The sequence below is a fragment of the Pogoniulus pusillus genome, chromosome 21, assembly GCF_015220805.1.
Source record: "Pogoniulus pusillus isolate bPogPus1 chromosome 21, bPogPus1.pri, whole genome shotgun sequence".
Lineage (NCBI taxonomy): Eukaryota > Metazoa > Chordata > Aves > Piciformes > Lybiidae > Pogoniulus > Pogoniulus pusillus.
In genome coordinates, this window is record NC_087284.1 from 896003 (window position 1) to 902002 (window position 6000).

The 6000-nt window shown below is 45.6% G+C and overlaps 1 protein-coding gene across 7 annotated transcripts in view; it reads right to left on the reverse strand.

Moving 5' to 3' along the window:
• IKZF1 (IKAROS family zinc finger 1) overlaps nt 1–5625 on the reverse strand; it is a 94021-nt gene extending 88396 nt beyond the window's left edge. For 3 of the 7 annotated variants that reach the window (XM_064160755.1, XM_064160750.1, XM_064160759.1), the window contains exon 1: nt 5427–5625. The gene's annotated coding sequence lies outside the window, so the exon portion shown is untranslated. The other 4 variants (XM_064160751.1, XM_064160761.1, XM_064160752.1 and 1 more) reach the window with 3 other exon arrangements.
• Nucleotides 5626–6000: the final 375 nt, after the last annotated feature.

A 6000-nucleotide genomic window follows, 5' to 3' on the forward strand; every position in this document is an offset into this window, starting at 1 on the left:
ATAAGCATATTAGAGATCTGTGTAGGTTTGGGGTTTTTTTCCCCTAAATTAACCTAAGCATAAATGCTAAACTTGCTGTAATTGAAATGAACCGGCAGACTTCTCCACACTACACGTTACACTGAACTCACTCTGCTTCTGCAAATATTTTGGCCCCAGCCCACTGCTGAGAACTTCCAACTTCGCTGCTCTCAATGAGTTCACAGAAGCAGAAAAAGAAGGCAGTGTAGGAGAGGAATCAGACGCACCTCAGCAAATGTCTGTTTTGCAGAGAAAGCCGGAGCAGCGGAGGGCAGGAGAAATGTCCATCTCCCACGTGAAATACACTTCAAAATAAGCTGACGAACTGGACACTTCCCTTTGCTAGGAAAAGGGGGGGAAAAACTCCAACCATTTCAGTGTGAGTGCTCCTGAAAAAGTGGAGGCACTTCGAAAAGAAGCACGAGTGTGCCATGCAGATGCGCGACCTGCTCTGTCCTATCCCATGAATATGCAGTGGTACAAAGAAAGCTAAGAACAGGCATGAATCTTTACACGACTAGGACTTGCCTTTGCAGTCACAACATTGCATTGGTAATCGTCTGCCTAGTGCATAACTAACTTGCAATTTCTTCTTGACCATCAGCTTAAAGCATGAGGGAAGGTGTGTCTTAAAGGTAAAGGGTGAGGCAGAAGTTGTTGAGCTTTCAATCGACATACTCTCAGGGACTAACACAATTCCCTTTAAAGTTAGAGAGAAAATAAAACTCTTGCTGACTGAAAGTTGTAGCTGAGTTTATGTGTAGATGACAGACATAGGGACAACAAACTGTGGCTGACCTTGGAAGCAGGTCATTCCCCAGCTAAAGACTGTCCTTTTTTTTGTGGGAAAGCTGCTAGGGAGATAAAACTCTTGAAGATACTTCAGATGAGCAGAAGGTATTTAAAAATTGCCCTAAAGCTAACAAGACTAAAGCTGCCTATCTCGCCTCAGGTGGAGCTCACATGTGCTCCTAAATGCAGTTCCCCTCCAGTAGAGAGAAAATTAATGATTTTTGATTACAGAAAACAGTAAGTGAGGAACAGAGCTTTTCTATTTTGTTTCTTGCACTGAGTTGTAAGCATGTAAAAGCACTTGATAAAGAATAACAGTCCCAGAAAAACTGATGAGATCCCCTTCGTCTTTCACTCCTCAGCTGACATTCCCTGTGTCCTGAGGCCACCTAGGAACTGCATTTCCCACAATGGTATTCACCCAGCGATGCAGCCTCCTGCCCTTTCTTCTTTGTTGAAGTTTTATGAGAACAGGAATCATCCCCAAATCTTTATTTTGGAGTGCTCTCCAATTTCATAGCAAAGTGGGGTCTGTCACTCGGGAGGGGAATTGCGGGGGAGCCCACTAAACTGCCAGCAGCACAACCCACCTTGCGCTCATAAGGGTGACAACGTTTGCCACAGATCCTGTCATTGCTACCCTATATTTTACTACTTTATTATGTTTTCTTTGGTCTAATTCTATTACTCTTAATAACAGCTGAAAGTAATGACTGCTTAAAATATAATCAAGTACATATGTGAATATGGAAAACAATAAAATTCACCATGGATTCAGCTCCTCTTGCACACAAATTAGGAGGGGGCGGGGGGGGGGGGGGGAAAAAAAAGCCCAAACCAAACCAAAAAAAGTCCCACGAGTCTTCAGAGGAAGTTTTTCCTGATAAAAGCCACACCATTAGGCTGTGATCCATGACTTCTGATATCCTCTGGACCTTTGAAGACAGTGCTGGCAAAACTGATCAGCTAGAAGAGGATATAATTAATGATGCCCTTGTTTTCTGTTGCCGAAGTACAGACTGGACTCCTTTCCTTGTCTTTTGCAAGACTGTGGCATTAGTGTAAAAAGGACCTTAGCTCAAATAAAATGTCTCTGGAAATGGTTTTGGCCTTATTCTGGAGTTATTTGGTTTTAATGATGAGAAACAAGTTTTGTATTGTTATAAAACTGCAGACCGATTCTCCACCTAGATTTCTTCATTGCTCTTCGGTGGAAGTGGCAAGCAGACTGGGGCATCTGATCCACAAGGGAAAGGAAAAGGGTTACAATAATGCTGAGGTGGAAACTATTGCATTTCTTATTGTACACTGCATGTAACAAAAATGGCAAAGATGCCATTTGTGCTTGTAAGCCCACATGCAATCAGGCCATTCCCAGAACGAGCACTGGCAGCCAGGTGTCAAGGTGGAAAATCAGAGGTGTATGACCAACTTGTCTCTCTACTGCAACTCCTGACTATGGGACCTACTTAAAACACACTAACTCACTTTGCTCAGCTGCAGTTAGGTAGCCACCCCAAGAAATACTTAGCTGGGAAAAATGAAGCACACAGGGTCAGCATCTAAGCTTCTCCAATTACTGGAAACACAAAGGGCAGAGACGAGTCCTTTACCAAGTCTTCCCATCGGTTAACACTGGGATGGAGAGATCAGTGTTCCCCCTAACTACTGGAGCTCATTAGTCCTTCCTGCCTGAATTAAGACAGTCAGTACAAATCCACATTATGTCTCTGTGATCCTGTTGCTTCCACTGGAAGCTGCACCCCGGAGGCAGAGGTTTGGAAACCTTGCTCCTGAAGATGACCAGCAGTGAACTTCCAATTACTTCAGTCTGGTCAGTCTTCTCATTTGGTGGATAAACCTATTTTCCCTTTGGCTTTTGATCTTAAATTTACCTAATCTTTAATGATATAATTTCTATTTCTACTATTTTTTAATATGTAAACTTGCAGCAGTATACCAAGTTCTGACTACTTTACTCAGAAACGCCCCAAAAAATACCCAAAACAAAGCTAACCACCACCACCAGAAAACTCTCACCAAAAAAAACAACAAAACCCTCAAACCCAAAAGATAATAAAAGGATCACATGGATAATCACCAATATTATTTGTGAGGAAATCTTTAGGGTTGAAACCAAATCTAGGATGAAAGAAACATGAACTAAGGAATATGCACTCTTTTGGGCACTTCATTCACGCAGTTCTGCTAACTGCCATCACTCTGAGAAGTCTCAGCCTTGCACTTGGTCTACACTTAGTTTCTCGTGCCCTCATACAGCAGCTTCAAAGGTTCTGATAAAGCAATAAAGCACACAGCCATCAAAATAAAAGTTGGTAGTGCTTTGCTAAGGGTAAGGGATCTTGAGGGGATGGGACCATAGGGCAGTCTACAGCAGTACGGCCTCTACTTTTAATCTGGTTTTAAAAGAAACTTTTATAAGTCACAGTTAAAGTAGAGCATGCCAATATTAGTGAGAAGCTTCTGCATGTGAGCAATGACAAGTTTTGGGAAACAGACATATATGAGCTCCTGCCCGCTACTGTTATATTAATCTATGAAGAGGAATAAGGCCATTTGCATGGGAACATAAATTAATCCATTGTTGCTTTCTTTCACCCATTTAAAATGTCCCTTATTAGAGAAGAGAAAGAAAAATAAAGAAAGTTACCTAAAGGCAAAAATTTGGTTTGTACAATTCAGCAGCAGGTACGTTTTCATCTCAGAAATCCATCCCATCCTTAATTTTTTCTATTCCTGTAGGATTCTGAACAAGTTAAACCATGCAACTCGCCAGGAAGGTGAGGGAGCAGTGTGAAAAGCCACTCAGATCCTGACTCTGCTTTGTTCAGATAAAGCATTTCCAAGGGCTTGGAGGGAATTTTAGTACTTATTTCTAAGTGCAATATATTAATATTTTTTTCTTTACATTTCAGTGATCATTTATAATGTTTAATAGAGAGTCATATACCTGGTACTTCAGTATGCATGTGAGCTACAATTGATGCGAGCAGTGAACTGAAGCTAACAGGGTGCATCTTTTAAAGGATTTGGCCCTTACAATGCATTACAGCTTCCAATTTTGAAACCAGACTATTAAAGTCTAGCAAACGGGTTGCTAAGGTGAATGCATGGAATACAACTGGGATTAGATACCTGCTTTATTTAATTTGGGTAGTTGTTTGGATGGCTGGACAGATATAACCTGGGTAGTGTCTAGCTACTGAAAAATATGTAGTCAGAAACATCTCATTCTAACTTTTGATCCCATACGAAATCCTTTGAAAACGTTATTTGCATTTATAGGTGAAAGGGGAAAAAAAAACAACAAAGCAACAACAAAACAAACAAGAAAACCCCAAACAACAACAACAACAAAAGAAAACAAAGAGAAGAAGAAAAAAAGGGAACAACATTAATAGTCCTCTGCAACAATTTACACATTTTAAGCCGGTGGCCATGTCAGCCTAAGAACTCTTGCATTCCACAAAATACTGTTTTGGTTTTTTCCGACACAATTTGCAATCACAAGTCACAATTTTTTTTCTCCTAACATAGTATTATTAACAAGTTTGGCAGCAGAACGCTTTGCACAACGCCTGGCAGCGTGTTACCATACCTTCTCGACCGACGCAGAAAAGTAATCCAAGAAGTTACCGGGTTTGGGGGTTTTTTTCAGCACAAATTAAAGGTTTCCTTAGACTCAACTGCTGCAGTGGGAACTCGTTTCTTCACACAGTTTCTAATTCCTTACGTCTTCTTTAACGACTACAGAGCGGAACCGTCCTCTCACAGAGCGTGGAACTTGGCGGAGCAGGGTGAAAGAAAACCTCTAGTTGCGACAGGCTGTATCGCAAGGAGGAAAACTTGCGGCACCGCTGTTCGGAAGTCGGCAGCTTCTCTAACGGCGCTCCCCTCGCGCGCACGGGGCTCCTAATTTGACGAGTTCCGAATGGCCTTCACAACTTCCATACCTGCCTGCCCTCTGCACATTACAGGCGCAAGCCGCCTGAACTGGAGCTGTGAATGAACCGGAGCGCTGGAGCTCGCTCCAGGAAGCGAACACAGACCGCTCGGCACCCGCTCCCGTGCGGGGCAACGGCTGCACCGCGGCGCCGCTTCTCTGCTTTCTGAATCAATCAGCACCCCTCTCGGCCAGCTCCTCACAGCTACTGAACTCGGTAATTCTAAGGAAGTGCTCGGAAACTCCCAGAGTTCACCCAAATTGCGGCGTAGTATTTAAAAAAAAAAAAAAGAAAAGTGGAAGCGGACAGGACGAGGGTGAGAGAAGAAAGAGAGAGGATGGGATGGGATACCTGCCTGCTGGGCTCTGCAGTCTTCCCCTTTACACTCCCGGCAACTTCTGCCCAGCAATGCCGGCTCCCCGCGGCCCCTCCTCACCTCCGCGCCTCAGCCGCCCCGAGCTGACACCCGCGCCCGCCTTCTGCCACTGGGGCAGGTGCCCGCCCGGGACCAGACCACCCCCGCCCCGTGCTACCTGCTACGCCGGGGCAGGCGGCAGCGGCGGCAGCGCACTTCCATACGCCGGCGCTGCCCCGCAGGCTGCAGCTCCGCGCCCGGTCCCTCCCCGACCGCTCCCTTCCGCTCCTCACCCGCGCCCTGCAGGTGCCGCCGCCGGTGGCTAGGCAGTGGGGCGGTTCTTGCGGAGGGGCTTTTACCCGGCGAGGTATTTTACCGGGGCACCCCGCCGGCTGCCTCGCCAGGCGCTCCCAGGGCCGGGCTCAGGCGGCGCCTGGACGTGGAGGTCTCCAAGCCCGGCAGGCAACAGCTGGGAACAGCGATAGGGGAGGATGTCACAGGGCGTCACTTGCAGACATCCACCTGTAACGCCTCGGAGCTGAGGTTAAAGGGGTCAGCTAACCCTCCTCTAACTCAACCTGGTCATTCACATCCCACGCATAACGTGTCCCACGTTTCTAAAGCATGCGACTTTAACTGTAGGATTCGAACTTAAGTAAACTTACTTAAAATCCGTGGCAGAGACTGTCACTGAAATCCAGCTCTGACAGACTGGAGGGCATGGAGAACCTTGACAGAAATTACTTGTATGCTTAAGAATTGAGCACATTGACAATCGGGGGGGAGAAGGGGGGCTCAGGATCACATTTTTGCTGTGCATCGGTTCCTCACCTGCAAGATGAGGGCAGCAATACCTTCATCTGTGCG